Below are 17,720 nucleotides of genomic sequence, written 5' to 3'. Positions count from 1 at the left end.
TCCTGCTGTGGCCCCTGCTCAGGACACTGAGGCCACATTGCATTCCGTGCTGAGGGAGGGAGATGCCTCTGTCCCTTCATTCCCCATGTTTTACGAACATTCCACAGAGGGCAGAATGTGAGGAGTCACACTGTGAATGCATGGCTGCCCCAGATCTCACAGCCACTGGCTCAGCTCTGGCTCCTCAACCACCTGCCACCCCACCTTTGTCTTACTGCTCTGACTTTTCAAAGTGGGTGGCAACAGCAGTGCACTCGCCCCCTGAGCTCTGCCCTCTCTGTCCCTGTGTGCTCTGGCAGCTGCCCTGCCCTGACTGTCCCTGCCTTGCAGACTGGAAGAGAAAGTGGCTCGTTCTCTTTTCACTCACCTCCTCCCACCCTCCCCTTGCCCCGTCTTTCCTCAAGAAGCAGATGCAAGGGACCAGCAGTTAGCATAATGGCTATGTCGCTGGACTCCCACATAGTCGACTGCCCTTAAAGTCCCGGACCCGGTGGCTTAAAACTCACGCTGGGTGCATGTGCATGCGTGCCCAAGATTCAGAGAGGAGAATGGAGGAGAAGGGATTGCGGCGTGGCCATCCCCCCTGGGGGGTGATTCCTCGCTTTCTGTCTCTCTGTCTCTCTCTGTCTTTCTGGCGAGTGCATGCGCCCTATGGCAAAAACCTCTGGGGGGTGCGGGGGGAAGAAGCAGATGCAAGTCCCGGGTGCTGGAACAGAGAGGAATCAGAGTGAAAGAGCTGCCTTTGTCTTCTGGGCTTTGCTGCTGGGGAAGCTTGTCTGTCTGCCTGCCTGCCTCTAGGTGAGATAAGCCATCTCTTCAGAAGCTCCCTGACCACTTAGGAAACAGACCTGGCGGCCCAACCCCAGCAACCTTCAGGCCCCAGGGCTCTGATGGTGGCTGCAGCAGCTGCAAGGAAGATTTTTTTCCTTTTTTGTTTTATAATTTTAGTTTTTGTGTTTAATCACTGTGAATCATCACAGCATACCCAAAGAACTTTCCCATCATGCGTTCACTGCATTGTGGTTCCGTCGAAGACGGTACCATGCAGATTACAGACTTCTTTCCATTTTGAGTCCCTTAAATGTTTTGCTTCTTCCTTCTTTCCCTTGATTCTCCCTCCCGGCCCCTGCATCTGCTCCCCTCCTCCCCCACTGTCAGTGTCATCATTGCTCTCCATGCTCTTACCCCTCCCAATCGCAGGGGTGTCCTAAAAGGGCCCTCCCCGCCGGAGCTGGAGCTTATCAGGTGGTGAGCACTGCTCAGGGAAGTGGCAAAGCCCAAGTGAGGGCTGGAAGGAGAGGGCCTGGCACTCAGGTGACTGGACATTGTGGCAGAGTCCTAGTCAGCGTCGCTGCACGGCGACCTCCGCACCCTGGGCTGAGAGCGTGTCATGTGCATGTAATGTCATTGTCACACAGTCGAACTAGTCGGGTCTGCAGTTACCCCCGTGCATGGATAGCCTAGTGACAGCCTGGGTCTCAGCAGCTGTGACAAAGCTGTGTGCACCCCAGGGTGCTGTCAGGAAAGACGTTTTCTGGCAGCAATTATCAGTGAGAAAAGGGGTGGGTGTTCTGAAACGTAGACTTTCCTGTTTCCTCAGGCGTACTGATGCCAGCAGAGTTGGAAACCACTGCCTTCCGAAGGTGGCTTGCCGCTCTGTCTCTCATGGACCCTCACAGGACGGGCACGCTGTGCTCTGTGGGCTTCATGGGAAGCCGTGGGGCTGTGCGGGAGCCCGAGCGCAGGGCAGGAGGCTTTGCTGAGGTTTCTGTGGGCAGGAGCAGATGAGGCAGGGTAAGCAGGCATGGGACTGGCTAGTTTAGTATCTTTGCTGGCACTCTAGGGTGGCAGGGGCCACCCTGGGCCTGGGGTGACTAGGGCAGGAGAATGTGGTCTGGAGCACAGAGCCTGGCAGGAGCTGAGGGCATGTGCCATGGGGCCTGCGTGCTCTCAAGCCAGCCCTCTCCATCTCAGAAACCGGGCAGTGTCCCTGCAGTGTCCACGAGGTCCAGATGGTAAAGTGTCCATGGGAAGGAATGGAGGTGGTCTTGGGGGACTCTGAGTGTCTCCTCCCAGGGGTGTGACCCTGGCACCTGTGGGATCCCGTGGCTTCCTATGAATTGTCTCTCAGTGTGTTCCTGGCTATTCGGGAAACTGGTGCGTGGAGGCCTGTGGGACCTGAGGGGGGCTGTAGGGCTTCCTCTTATGAGTTACAGAAAAGTGACCCCTGGCCACTGCCCTCGGACTGGCTGATTCGCCAGTCCTGCCTTGCCAGTTGTCTGCTGGCCAAGGGGTGCTGTGGGACCTGGCTCGACCCCTTGCCAGCCTTGTGTCCCAGCAGGCCCAACCCCTGGCAGCCCTGTGTCCCAGCAGGCCCGACCCCTGGCAGCCCTGCGTCCCTGCAGGCCCGACCCCTGGCAGCCCTGCGTCCCAGCGGCAGACAACCCTCTGCTCTCCTGCTTCTTTCCCCGACTGACGCTGGCATTTAGGCACAGATGGTGGAGTCAGGCCTCCCGTTGGAAATGGCTTATAGCTTGGTGTGTGTGTATGGGTATGAAGGGCACTGGGAGCCGGCTCGAAATATGGTTCTTCCTTTCCAGGGAGATACAGCAAAGAGTGAGGATGTGGCCAATGCCAGGCACTGTGGGAACGAGAGATTAGGACTGTGGTCGCATGGGCAGCTACTGTGAATCTCAGCTTCTTGGGCCTCCAAGTCCATTCTGTGACCTGCCATCGGAGTTCAGGTGGCTTCTAGTGGTTTCATCCTTCTCCACAACATGGAACAGGGAAATGGGAGGAAATGTCAGTTGTTCAATTTTGGTATATATTTTTAATTGTCAGAGGGCATGTGTGTTTGCCAAAAAGAGACAGAGAGACAGAAGGAAAGAGAGAAAATGGCACCCTGCCATACATCATAGTCACACCAAAACCCCCTCTCCATTTTCTGCTCCATTGGGATTTTGGAAAAGCACACACACATGCCTGGTGTGTTTTTCAAGCCTCTGGGGTTAGGGTTGGAACCATGGTTGACTGTGTGGGGTCTGACTCCCTTAACCCCTAGGCTAACCCCAATCTGTTATTTCTAACTGAGAGCATAAAGGAGAAATATCTGAATTATCTGTGAAGTTCAGTTTTCTGTGATTCACTCTGCAGAAATTTGGTTTGGCTGGATGATTACAAAATTGAAGAATGAAAGAGCCATAAAGAGGCTTCAGAGAAATCTAATCAAATCCTTCATTTGAGAAAGGTTAGGGACCTCCTTCCAGTGTTCTTACCACATTAAACCATGTTGTCGCCCATGTTCTGGGCAGTGAGTTGCCTGGTCATCATGTGTCATTTCATTTCCTCAGAGTCTGGGGCTATGCCTGGCACCAAGAAAGTATGCAAGAACTGTTGAATGCGACCAGCAGATGGCATAATGGTTGTCACTAGGCTCTCATATAGTCTACCGCAGTTCAAATCCTGAACCCTGTGGCTTAAAACTCACGCCAGGCATGTATGTGTGTGCGTGCCCAAGATCCCAAGAGGAGGAATAGAGGAGAAGGGATTGCAGTGTGGCACCTGGGGTGGGGGGTGATTTCTTGCTATGTCTCTCTGGTGAGTAGCCGGGCTGTTTCGCCAGTCCTGCCTTGCCAGTTGTCTGCTGGCCAAGGGGTGCTGTGGGACCTGGCTCGACCCCTTGCCAGCCTTGTGTCCCAGCAGGCCCAACCCCTGGCAGCCCTGTGTCCCAGCAGGCCCGACCCCTGGCAGCCCTGCGTCCCTGCAGGCCCGACCCCTGGCAGCCCTGCGTCCCAGCGGCAGACAACCCTCTGCTCTCCTGCTTCTTTCCCCGACTGACGCTGGCATTTAGGCACAGATGGTGGAGTCAGGCCTCCCGTTGGAAATGGCTTATAGCTTGGTGTGTGTGTATGGGTATGAAGGGCACTGGGAGCCGGCTCGAAATATGGTTCTTCCTTTCCAGGGAGATACAGCAAAGAGTGAGGATGTGGCCAATGCCAGGCACTGTGGGAACGAGAGATTAGGACTGTGGTCGCATGGGCAGCTACTGTGAATCTCAGCTTCTTGGGCCTCCAAGTCCATTCTGTGACCTGCCATCGGAGTTCAGGTGGCTTCTAGTGGTTTCATCCTTCTCCACAACATGGAACAGGGAAATGGGAGGAAATGTCAGTTGTTCAATTTTGGTATATATTTTTAATTGTCAGAGGGCATGTGTGTTTGCCAAAAAGAGACAGAGAGACAGAAGGAAAGAGAGAAAATGGCACCCTGCCATACATCATAGTCACACCAAAACCCCCTCTCCATTTTCTGCTCCATTGGGATTTTGGAAAAGCACACACACATGCCTGGTGTGTTTTTCAAGCCTCTGGGGTTAGGGTTGGAACCATGGTTGACTGTGTGGGGTCTGACTCCCTTAACCCCTAGGCTAACCCCAATCTGTTATTTCTAACTGAGAGCATAAAGGAGAAATATCTGAATTATCTGTGAAGTTCAGTTTTCTGTGATTCACTCTGCAGAAATTTGGTTTGGCTGGATGATTACAAAATTGAAGAATGAAAGAGCCATAAAGAGGCTTCAGAGAAATCTAATCAAATCCTTCATTTGAGAAAGGTTAGGGACCTCCTTCCAGTGTTCTTACCACATTAAACCATGTTGTCGCCCATGTTCTGGGCAGTGAGTTGCCTGGTCATCATGTGTCATTTCATTTCCTCAGAGTCTGGGGCTATGCCTGGCACCAAGAAAGTATGCAAGAACTGTTGAATGCGACCAGCAGATGGCATAATGGTTGTCACTAGGCTCTCATATAGTCTACCGCAGTTCAAATCCTGAACCCTGTGGCTTAAAACTCACGCCAGGCATGTATGTGTGTGCGTGCCCAAGATCCCAAGAGGAGGAATAGAGGAGAAGGGATTGCAGTGTGGCACCTGGGGTGGGGGGTGATTTCTTGCTATGTCTCTCTGGTGAGTACATATGCCCTAGAACAAATAAGTCTCTAAAAACAAAATAAACAAACAAAAACCTGTTGAATGAATGAATGAGTGAATGAACCACCAGCCAAGTTCTGCTCAAAGCATAGGCCAAATAGTATCATTCCAAGTACAATGTGACCATGACACACCCTGCCTCAGTAAGATTCTTTTAATTCAACTTTGAAATTGGTCTGAGGCTAAGCATTCTGAGATAGGATCTCTGCCCACCTTGCTAAGGAGCACAGGGGACTCTCCAAAAATAGGGTTAGTTAAACAGCCTGGTTGCACCTGGCCTCAGAGGGGCTCTGGCAGAATGGAGAATATTGCACGAATCAAAGCCAGGGTTTGAAGCCCGTTTCTGCCATTTCCTAGCCAGTTACCTCACGGAGAAATAACTTAATTTCACTGAGCCTGTTCTTTTCTGCTGTAAAATTGGAAAGTCATGGGGCCAGCAGGTTGCATAGTGGTAAGGTGCTGGACTCCCACATGGCCAACCACAGTTTGAATCCTGGATTTGGCAGCTTGAAACTCACGCCAGGCCTGGGTGCATGTGTGTGCCCAGAATTCCAGGACGAGAGTGGGAGGGAAAGGATTGCCATGTGGCCATCCCCCTAGGGGATGATTTCTTACTTTGTCTCTTACTATCTGTCTCTCTGGTGAGCAAAAACTTAAAAAAAAAAGAAAAAAAAAAGAAAAGCGAGGGTCTTTCTTAGTGAACCTGCCAATCTCACAGTGTCTCCGTGAGGGTCAAGCTAGCCATGAATATCGGAGTCCCCCATAAAGGCAGTGCCTGCATTCACAGTGTTGGGGCCTCTAGGAGGTGGGTACAGGGCTGAGCCCCCTCAGAATGGCATTGACATGCTCTCCGGGGACTCGCCTCTGCTGAAGAGGTAAGGGTGGTGTCCAGGCGGTCACCGCGACATGTGTGCGTGTTATTTGAAGGAGATGGAGGAAGTGGGAACGCGAAGGTGATTGTGGAGGTCAGAAGAGGGGAGAAAGAGAACATCACCGGGGTTCTGTGTGCATCCCGGTGTGATGACATTGCGGTGGGGGCACAAAGCCACCTCTCTGGTGACAACATCGAGCAGGAGCGCTCAGACCAGCTCTCAAGGCCGTTGCATCTCCTTCATAGCACACGCGCATGCACACACACACAAGTGGTGGTGGCGAAGGCTGGGAATTGCAAGGGTCTTCATAAAATTCACAGAAATACGTATTATTAAAAACAACGTATGGACTTAAAAATTTTTTGTATCGAAGCCAGCAGATGGCATGGTGGTTAAGGGTGCTGAAATCCCACATGGCTGACCGCAGTTTGAGTCCTGGACCTGGTGGCTTGCTTTCTCACTTTCCCTTTCTCTCTCTCTCTGTCTCTCTCCAGTCAAATTAAAAATAATAAAGAAAATGGAATTAAATAAATAAATCTTTAAAATTTTTTTGGTACTAAAATACAAAATTTCACTTTTCTATGGACTTTGTGAAGTCCCCTCATATTACTCCTAAGCAAATAAATCAGACAGCCAAGAATCTAGCAAGAAATTTAGAAATGGAGGGTAGGTTTTTGTGACCAAAAAATTGTACATAATGTAAAAATAACAGGCTGATTTAGTCGACATGGTGAAAAGAAAGAACAGGGCAAGCCTGCTGTTTGAATCCGCACAGACCCAACAATTGGCTGTTGTTGAACATCCGACTCTAGCTGGTTTCTTTGTCGGAGAGCTGGCGCAGCTCGTCTGAGAGAAGAAAGCCGCTCAGAAGCCTCGTGGACCGTCGCCAATCAGCGGAGTGTGGAGCAGATTCTTGGGATGGCTGCGTGTCCATGGCGCTGCCGGAAGCCACGCTGTGGGTGTCCATGAGTGTAGGTGGGAAGTGTAAGCCAAGCATCTTCCTACTTCACAGACCTGGCAGCTCCACTGCAGAAAGGCCACAGATTACACGGGACACGCCAGGTACTAGTGGCAGCAGCAGGTGCTGTGGGCTGCTGGAGATCCAGATGGTAAAAGGGATACGCTCCCAGTGCATTTCCTCGGAATTCTCTAAGGCAGCGATCTGCCCATCTGAATGGAATGAAGGGAAGCCTCTAAGCAAAAATCACACAGACACAGCAGTTTTTCATCTTTCAACTGTAGATTTATAGTAACAAGTCACATAGTTCTTTTGGTAGATGTTTAATCCAATTACAAAACAATATAAAGCCTGACTCTAGGAGGAGGTCCATGTCACTTTGGCGAAAACATAAAAATATAGTTATTGACTATTTTAAAAGAAATAGAACCTTATTTTATACGTATTTTACCTGTATTTACTACTCATTTTAAAAAGTTTAATTATTTTATTCTAAGAGTGAGAGAAATGGGGGTGGGGGGAGAGAGAGAGAGACAGAGAGAGAGAGAGAGAGAGAAAGAGAAAGCAAGATGGGGAGCCAGCACCTGTGACAGGGTCCTGGTGCCATGATCCATCCCCATGACCCACCAGCCAGCACCGTGGGCATGCTCACGCCTGGTGTGTCCTGGAGGACCCTGGTAATGTCCCCCGTGGGTGTGTCTCACAGAGAGCTGCATTTCAGTGCTGTGCCACCATCTTGCCACTGTATTTACTACTCTTGCTTGAACAAGACAAGGATAGAAAAGAATTTTTGTAATTCCCAAAGCGCTTAAAGAATGGATTCTCAGAAATATTTATAATGGGACCAGCAGTTAGTGTAATGGCTATGTCGCTGGACTCCCACGTAGTCAACCGCGGTTCGAGTCCCGGACCCAGTGGCTTAAACTCACGCCGGGCGCGTGTGCGTGCGTGCCCAAGATCCCGAGAGGAGAATGGAGGAGAAGGGATTGCGGCGTGGCCATCCCCCCTGGGGGGTGATTTCCTGCTTTCTATCTCTCTGTCTCTCTCTGTCTGTCTGGTGAGCGCACGCGCCCTATAGCAAAAACCTCTCCAAAAAAAAAAAAAAAGAAATATTTATAATTAACCCCCTTTCTCTTCAACAACATTAAAACTAGTTGCTCATCCCCTTAAACATAGCTTATTGACCCTCACCTTTGGTAATATCGTTCATCTGTTTATAACCAGCACAAAGAATGCTCAGTCCAAGGTGTCAAGACTGATTCTCAGTTGGCAGACGGAAGTTAATGGGATGTAACTTAGTAATGTCTTCTTTTTAAAACCAACCTGTTGTGTCTGATCATCTGGACTGACAACTAGTTGAGTATTTTGTAACCTAAATCCTCATACATGAGAGAAGCAGCCAATGCTTGGTCAATACTGAAACACGTGACTTAGATAAGCCATTGAGATCATCATAAATGTGTCCATGAGTGTCAGGAAGCTGTGAGAGACAACTGATATGTTGGATGGGAAATCAGGATCTCAAAATATTTTGATATATTAAAATTATAGCAAGCGATACTAAAATCCAACAAAATAAAACTTCAAAGGGTTAAACATAAAATTCAGTCTTTTAATCCTTTCAAAAGCAGCTATAAGAGTGTGAGATAGGGACCAGCAGTTAGCATAATGGCTATGTCGCTGGACTCCCACGTAGTTGACTGTGGTTCACGTCCCGGACCCAGTGTTTTAAAACTCACACCGGGCGCGTGTGCGTGCGTGTCCAAGATCCTGAGAGGAGAATGGAGGAGAAGGGATTGCGGTGTGGCCATCCCCCCTGGGGGGTGATTTCTTGCTTTCTGTCTCTATGTCTGTCTCTGTCGGTCTGGCAAGCGCACGCGCCCTATAACGAAAACCTCTCCAAAAAAAAAAAAAGTGTGAGATAAATGAAAAATGACCATCAGAGGTCATGCATATGGAAAGACTTAGAAAAGTCACTTGTCAAAAACACTTGATGTAAGACAAAAGGGTTATGTATCTTTCAAAAAAGTTCACATGATCTTAGGCTGTAGCAATAGCAAAGTATCTGACGAACAGCCAGTGGCCCTCCTTTCTCTGTGCTGGTCAGACTCCCGAGGACAGTGCTCAGTTACGGATGGCAGATGTGAAGGAGAAATGGACAAACAGGACTCTTAGAAGCAGCTGGTGTGTGATGAGAAAACTGTAGATTTTATCAGAAGAGAGATAGTGAAAGGATATGGATGCTTGCCCAGAGAAGACTGCAATAGCTAGCATTCTGGAAAGATGGATAAAGTCACTTTTTTTTTTTTTTTTCAGTTTGGGGATAGCAAAAACCTCTCCAAAAAAAAAAAAAAGAAATATTTATAATTAACCCCCTTTCTCTTCAACAACATTAAAACTAGTTGCTCATCCCCTTAAACATAGCTTATTGACCCTCACCTTTGGTAATATCGTTCATCTGTTTATAACCAGCACAAAGAATGCTCAGTCCAAGGTGTCAAGACTGATTCTCAGTTGGCAGACGGAAGTTAATGGGATGTAACTTAGTAATGTCTTCTTTTTAAAACCAACCTGTTGTGTCTGATCATCTGGACTGACAACTAGTTGAGTATTTTGTAACCTAAATCCTCATACATGAGAGAAGCAGCCAATGCTTGGTCAATACTGAAACACGTGACTTAGATAAGCCATTGAGATCATCATAAATGTGTCCATGAGTGTCAGGAAGCTGTGAGAGACAACTGATATGTTGGATGGGAAATCAGGATCTCAAAATATTTTGATATATTAAAATTATAGCAAGCGATACTAAAATCCAACAAAATAAAACTTCAAAGGGTTAAACATAAAATTCAGTCTTTTAATCCTTTCAAAAGCAGCTATAAGAGTGTGAGATAGGGACCAGCAGTTAGCATAATGGCTATGTCGCTGGACTCCCACGTAGTTGACTGTGGTTCACGTCCCGGACCCAGTGTTTTAAAACTCACACCGGGCGCGTGTGCGTGCGTGTCCAAGATCCTGAGAGGAGAATGGAGGAGAAGGGATTGCGGTGTGGCCATCCCCCCTGGGGGGTGATTTCTTGCTTTCTGTCTCTATGTCTGTCTCTGTCGGTCTGGCAAGCGCACGCGCCCTATAACGAAAACCTCTCCAAAAAAAAAAAAGTGTGAGATAAATGAAAAATGACCATCAGAGGTCATGCATATGGAAAGACTTAGAAAAGTCACTTGTCAAAAACACTTGATGTAAGACAAAAGGGTTATGTATCTTTCAAAAAAGTTCACATGATCTTAGGCTGTAGCAATAGCAAAGTATCTGACGAACAGCCAGTGGCCCTCCTTTCTCTGTGCTGGTCAGACTCCCGAGGACAGTGCTCAGTTACGGATGGCAGATGTTAAGGAGAAATGGACAAACAGGACTCTTAGAAGCAGCTGGTGTGTGATGAGAAAACTGTAGATTTTATCAGAAGAGAGATAGTGAAAGGATATGGATGCTTGCCCAGAGAAGACTGCAATAGCTAGCATTCTGGAAAGATGGATAAAGTCACTTTTTTTTTTTTTTATCAGTTTGGGGGAAGCACTCCCAGTAGAGTCACAGTTGCCTGCCAAGTGAGAACTTCAAAGATAGAACTTCTAAAATATATCCGCAGTTCTCGATCTTCGCAGGATTAGGAAACTCTATGGAGACACTGATGAGAGCTACAAAACTACTCCCCAGGAAAAAAAATCACAGAAACTTATTAATTTGCAAGATTTCCAGGTTTATGGATCCCTTTGAGGTTCCCAGATTCCACACTGAAGAGTTCCCCGGAAACAGCAGGAAACAACGGGTTAATCCTGCAAATCGTTGTGCCATCAGAAAGCACAGAAACCCTCGGATGATGGCCCGCGACAAACCACCCTGGGCTGTGCACTCATTTCCCTCTGCCTGTCTTCTCCTCTCCAGAGAAGCACATGCTAAAGGTCATTCCTTGATGTTGCTGAGAGGGAAAGTTTTTATTTTTGGTGGTTTTATTTTCCCTTTTCATCTTCAGAGTCATACAAAGATCCTTTAGAGCCTTTTCTCCACTTCCTCCCCAATTTTCTTTCATTTTTTCCTCAATACTCTTCAATTCATTCTTTCTCCCACTTCTCCTTCCTCAAGACAGAAGGAAATCAGGGACGTGGTGGCAGAGGTGTCCGAGGGTGAAGGAAGTGGTGACCAGTCCTTTGCGTTTCTTCCCTGAATTCCGGCTCTTCTTCCCCCTCTCCTCACCCCCTCCCTTCTACTCATCCTCATCTTTACCTCAGAATTCTGAAGATTCTGAGATGTTCAAATGGAAGCTTCTATGCCATAAACACACGGACTTTACCACATGAAACATGTGGGTATTAAGAGGTGATTTTGCTCATCTTGGTCTTTGTATGACAGTTCTGACCCTTATAAACGATGCTATTTCAAGAGAGATTATACATTAACATGTATCGTAAAAACATTCACGATAGAGTTTTACATACATGCACACGCCAGGGAGTGTGAGAAGCACCCTCAACAAGACCTGGTCATGCCGTGAACCTTTCCTTCAGACTTCCAGCTCATCAGAATCCTGGGCACACTCGCACCAGATGCTGTGTTTCAAATCGGCTGGGCCAGGGATCCAAACCCATAGTTGGCCATGTGGCTCCCAGCACTGTAGTACAGTACAGTACTAACTGTGCCAGAGAGGCTGGTCTTGTAAGTCAATTTAATTGTTAATTTTGTCATTACAAATGGATTATAAATGTCTGGTAGCAAGAGGCTGCATACAGTGTTACCCTTGTGCCTTTCATAAGAAATGGTAACATGGGCTCATTTTACTGTCTCTGTTTTGTACAAACTATTGGATAATACTGATAATCAGGTTCTGGATATGTATGTTTTATTTAATAATCTTAGGAATTAAGAACCCAACCTACAGAGTCAGCTGCCAAACAGGAGTTGATTGTGTAACATCAACAGGGTGTGTAATCTGGGGCTTCCTGGGGTCTTCCAGGTCTCAGGTTTTGTGTATGTAAAATGGAAATCAAAATATAAAATGAAATTCAGGATTAAATAAGACAATTTATGTAAAGCATTCAGATTAGATTCTGGCACATACTAAAACAATTTTTATAGTTATCTGTTTTTCCACTTCCCCAAACTTTATTAAAGCAAAAGTAATGTTGGTAGAGCTCTAGAACATAGTCAGTTCAGGGGAATTCCTCCCTCAAACATTTGACATTTCATTTCCAAACACATGATGGAAAGGTCCATGGTTCCCACTTGTACTAAGTAGGTGAGAAGCTGAAATCCCAATGTATTCATCTTCCAACTTTCCCCGGTCTGTGGCTGTCCTAGGCCAATGGACAGCTACTGTGGCTTCATTCATTTTCTCCTGTAGCTCTCTCAGCTCTTCTCTAGGCAATAATCACAGAATTTGAGCAGCTTCATTAAGAACTACGTCTCCTGTATCAATATGTTTGTTTAAGGCAGCAAGCAACCCTTTTTTTTTTTTTTTGGTTGGCTTTAGCAACTGCACCCTGTGTCAGGTGCTCCTGAAACAAAATTTGAATTGCCTTAAGCATTACCAGGTAATCCTCCTGACGCTGAGTCTACCATCAGAGGTCATGCATATGGAAAGACTTAGAAAAGTCACTTGTCAAAAACACTTGATGTAAGACAAAAGGGTTATGTATCTTTCAAAAAAGTTCACATGATCTTAGGCTGTAGCAATAGCAAAGTATCTGACGAACAGCCAGTGGCCCTCCTTTCTCTGTGCTGGTCAGACTCCCGAGGACAGTGCTCAGTTACGGATGGCAGATGTTAAGGAGAAATGGACAAACAGGACTCTTAGAAGCAGCTGGTGTGTGATGAGAAAACTGTAGATTTTATCAGAAGAGAGATAGTGAAAGGATATGGATGCTTGCCCAGAGAAGACTGCAATAGCTAGCATTCTGGAAAGATGGATAAAGTCACTTTTTTTTTTTTTTATCAGTTTGGGGGAAGCACTCCCAGTAGAGTCACAGTTGCCTGCCAAGTGAGAACTTCAAAGATAGAACTTCTAAAATATATCCGCAGTTCTCGATCTTCGCAGGATTAGGAAACTCTATGGAGACACTGATGAGAGCTACAAAACTACTCCCCAGGAAAAAAAATCACAGAAACTTATTAATTTGCAAGATTTCCAGGTTTATGGATCCCTTTGAGGTTCCCAGATTCCACACTGAAGAGTTCCCCGGAAACAGCAGGAAACAACGGGTTAATCCTGCAAATCGTTGTGCCATCAGAAAGCACAGAAACCCTCGGATGATGGCCCGCGACAAACCACCCTGGGCTGTGCACTCATTTCCCTCTGCCTGTCTTCTCCTCTCCAGAGAAGCACATGCTAAAGGTCATTCCTTGATGTTGCTGAGAGGGAAAGTTTTTATTTTTGGTGGTTTTATTTTCCCTTTTCATCTTCAGAGTCATACAAAGATCCTTTAGAGCCTTTTCTCCACTTCCTCCCCAATTTTCTTTCATTTTTTCCTCAATACTCTTCAATTCATTCTTTCTCCCACTTCTCCTTCCTCAAGACAGAAGGAAATCAGGGACGTGGTGGCAGAGGTGTCCGAGGGTGAAGGAAGTGGTGACCAGTCCTTTGCGTTTCTTCCCTGAATTCCGGCTCTTCTTCCCCCTCTCCTCACCCCCTCCCTTCTACTCATCCTCATCTTTACCTCAGAATTCTGAAGATTCTGAGATGTTCAAATGGAAGCTTCTATGCCATAAACACACGGACTTTACCACATGAAACATGTGGGTATTAAGAGGTGATTTTGCTCATCTTGGTCTTTGTATGACAGTTCTGACCCTTATAAACGATGCTATTTCAAGAGAGATTATACATTAACATGTATCGTAAAAACATTCACGATAGAGTTTTACATACATGCACACGCCAGGGAGTGTGAGAAGCACCCTCAACAAGACCTGGTCATGCCGTGAACCTTTCCTTCAGACTTCCAGCTCATCAGAATCCTGGGCACACTCGCACCAGATGCTGTGTTTCAAATCGGCTGGGCCAGGGATCCAAACCCATAGTTGGCCATGTGGCTCCCAGCACTGTAGTACAGTACAGTACTAACTGTGCCAGAGAGGCTGGTCTTGTAAGTCAATTTAATTGTTAATTTTGTCATTACAAATGGATTATAAATGTCTGGTAGCAAGAGGCTGCATACAGTGTTACCCTTGTGCCTTTCATAAGAAATGGTAACATGGGCTCATTTTACTGTCTCTGTTTTGTACAAACTATTGGATAATACTGATAATCAGGTTCTGGATATGTATGTTTTATTTAATAATCTTAGGAATTAAGAACCCAACCTACAGAGTCAGCTGCCAAACAGGAGTTGATTGTGTAACATCAACAGGGTGTGTAATCTGGGGCTTCCTGGGGTCTTCCAGGTCTCAGGTTTTGTGTATGTAAAATGGAAATCAAAATATAAAATGAAATTCAGGATTAAATAAGACAATTTATGTAAAGCATTCAGATTAGATTCTGGCACATACTAAAACAATTTTTATAGTTATCTGTTTTTCCACTTCCCCAAACTTTATTAAAGCAAAAGTAATGTTGGTAGAGCTCTAGAACATAGTCAGTTCAGGGGAATTCCTCCCTCAAACATTTGACATTTCATTTCCAAACACATGATGGAAAGGTCCATGGTTCCCACTTGTACTAAGTAGGTGAGAAGCTGAAATCCCAATGTATTCATCTTCCAACTTTCCCCGGTCTGTGGCTGTCCTAGGCCAATGGACAGCTACTGTGGCTTCATTCATTTTCTCCTGTAGCTCTCTCAGCTCTTCTCTAGGCAATAATCACAGAATTTGAGCAGCTTCATTAAGAACTACGTCTCCTGTATCAATATGTTTGTTTAAGGCAGCAAGCAACCCTTTTTTTTTTTTTTTGGTTGGCTTTAGCAACTGCACCCTGTGTCAGGTGCTCCTGAAACAAAATTTGAATTGCCTTAAGCATTACCAGGTAATCCTCCTGACGCTGAGTCTGAAGAAGAGTAGCCAAAGCCATTACACCAGCCTTGAGATCAGGATTTTTTGCTTCCATATTGATCAATGGCTCAGCATTTTTAGTTGCATTGTCAGAATTTTTGCATTATCGGGTACTAAGTTCTTGTACTTTTTGGCCTTATCTCCATATTCAAGTCTAACAGCTAAACTGAGAAGCCAGTAATTGCTTATCAGATCCTAAATCTTGACAGGACAGTTAACATCTTTGAGATACTTTTCAAAAAACTTGGGCCAGTCACTACTGTGGATGTTTCTTAAATTCCCCTGTCTTCAGTCCTGTAGTGTCTGATTTTCTGGTCTTCAAGACAAACTAAAGTTTCTAAATTCTGTTTCATCTTTGCAGTTGAAGCTGGCAGAGTTGTGGTAGTGGGGGCCTCTGCTTCTCCATCAGGTCCCCCGGCCCCGGGGGTGGGGGTGGGGGGCTCTGGGAAGTCATTGTTATTTTGATGAATTTGGTCTTTTCATACATTTGTAGGAGTCTCCAAAAGTTTTAACAGGAAGCCAAACTTGCATTAGGTCCTGCTGCGTTTGTAGATCCAGTTCCCTGTCTGGTCAATGCTCTGAGAAACCTTCAAGGCGAAGGGGATACAAGTTCATTGTAAGAAGTAAAACCTTGCACAGATCCTCCAAAAATCCATTTGTCATTTTTCTTTCCTTACAAAAAAGAAAATAGAAATGACTGAAGTGAGTTTAAGCTTTTTAATTTTTTTTTTTTTTTTTTTTTTTATTGTCAGCGTCTGGGTTTTCTTCACATTCTGTTGACCTGATGAGCATGTTCCAATTTGTATGGTTGTTTTAAATATGACAAACCCTCATTTCATTTATTAATGTCAGGTGCAACTAAGCTGCATTAAGCAAAGAGATCATTCCTTCCAGGCCCACATCTTACGCTTAATACATTCCATATTCCTGGTTCCGTTTCTTGCTGATGTGAGCAGGCTCAGTTTGGTTGGGGCAGGACGACTTGCTGAGAGAGGGCTGTGGATGCTGACTGGTGTGAGGGGCTGGCTCCACTGGGGTGAGGGTGTTACTGTGGTGCACTTGGAGGTTTTAGGGCCATGGCAGAGGACCAAAGACCGTCTTGAGTGAGTCTGAAGGGGAGCCTGCAAAAACATTGACTGAAAAGAGAGAGTGCTCTGGCGGGGCCTGGGGTAAGGAATGTGCCTTTTCTTTCTGTGCTGTAACCTGGAGACTCGCCATGGCCTCTAGGATGGGGTCTGAGAGGGCCCTGGCTGGCCGGCCTGTGGCAACGCTGGCTCCACTTGGAATAAAACCCTCATGGAGAAACGTACAGAGGAAACTATTTGGGAGCGGGAACTGGGCGTGTTTCAGACGTTAAGTCTGCAGAAAAAAATCTGTAGGCCTTTTTTTTTTTTTTTTTAAAGAAAAACAAGTCCCTGGAAATGAACTTTGGGAGAGCTCTTTTAGGCAGGAAATCTGCCCAGAAGAGGAAAAAAGATACAGTAAGAAGCAATTCAAATTGAAATACCATCTCCCTGTGCTGGGCAGAAAAGTGAAGACTACAGTTAAAACACTGAAAGACTCAGGAAAACCCAGACGGGGCAATCAGCATGCTTAGCTGAAACTGGAAGAGGGATGTTCTTTACGCTAAAGGAAAATGACTTCGGGGTTCTCTGTGTAAAGAACTGTTCTGGGTGTTGTGACCGTATTGTCACTGTGGAAATGGCAGCGAGGAGACGGAGTGGCGGCACTGTACTGCATGTCAAAATATTTCCCTGGAGATGACACGCCTAACGTGCTCTGCTCTGGGCCTTTCACTCTGGCTTTCCTTTCACCACACACATCCCCCTTTCTTCTAGTAGGAGAGCGAAGAAAGGACTCAGCTGAAGAGGCACAGCAGCAGGCGAGCTCAGGAAACCTGCCCAGCCCTCATGTCCTGGAGTGGTCACCCGGGTTCCTCGGTTTCCTGGCACAGGCGGGCAGCAGGCCAGCAGCTAAGGGCCTGGGCCAGGGGCTGGTGTTGGCCTCATAGGGTTGGAGGCCTGTATTCCCCTCAGTGGAGCAGGGCCTCAGTGAGGCCTTCATCCCACAGAGCTGATGTTTTCTCATGTATCCAGGGAAGGTCAAGGGGTACCCATTTCCTATGGATGTTGTCAGAGTCAACTGAATTAATAAAATCAGTCTTTTCAATTTTATTTTTATTATTGCTTCCACTCTCCACCAAGCAGTCTTTTAAGATGTTTTTTTTCCAGTTGCTCTTTCATGATATTTTAATTCTCCAGATATGCTATGTACTGTGTAGGGACCACTTAGACATGTGGGTAAGAATCCCAACACCCTCCCACCCCAAGGATCACTTCTTCAGCATGTGGCTTCAGGACCCACGGTGGCAGTGGGGCAGTGGGGAGAAAGGGCTCTTACACACACACACACACACACACACACACACACACACGTGTTCTTTTTATAGCTAAAGTGACCCACATCAAACAGAACAACTCACCAACCAGAGCTAGCATGAGGCCCCCGCCAGCGTAAGGAGATGAGGGAAGAAGGTGCACATGGGCCTCTGGCAGACAGTGAGCGCCTCGCCCCCAGTACTTTTCTTTTCTTTCTTTTTTTTTTTCTAAACATTTATTTACTTATCTATTTATTTGTTATGATTTTCAAGCCACTAGTTTTTGACTGGAGTCACAGTCGTCCATATGGGGACCCAGGACCTTAACCACTATGCCACCTGCTGGCGCCCCCCCACCCCAGTACTTTTCAAATAGCACCTGTGGAGGGAGCCGTGCCTCCTGCACCCGGACAGCGCACAGACCCCTGGGTGCTGAGGGGATGTTCACTAAGATCCGCGGAGCTGCACGGCACAGGCTAAGGACTGCTGCTGCC

General features: G+C 46.6%; 1 pseudogene; it reads right to left on the bottom strand.

Moving 5' to 3' along the window:
• Positions 1–6,662: 6,662 nt before the first annotated feature.
• Positions 6,663–17,720, bottom strand: part of LOC102477893 (RNA transcription, translation and transport factor protein pseudogene) — an 11,546-nt pseudogene continuing 488 nt past the window's right edge.

The sequence above is a fragment of the Tupaia chinensis genome, unplaced genomic scaffold (assembly GCF_000334495.1).
Source record: "Tupaia chinensis unplaced genomic scaffold, TupChi_1.0 Scaffold000346_1, whole genome shotgun sequence".
Taxonomy (NCBI): domain Eukaryota; kingdom Metazoa; phylum Chordata; class Mammalia; order Scandentia; family Tupaiidae; genus Tupaia; species Tupaia belangeri.
Note: the sequence above shows the minus strand (reverse complement) of the source record. Positions and strands in the feature narration are given on the sequence as shown.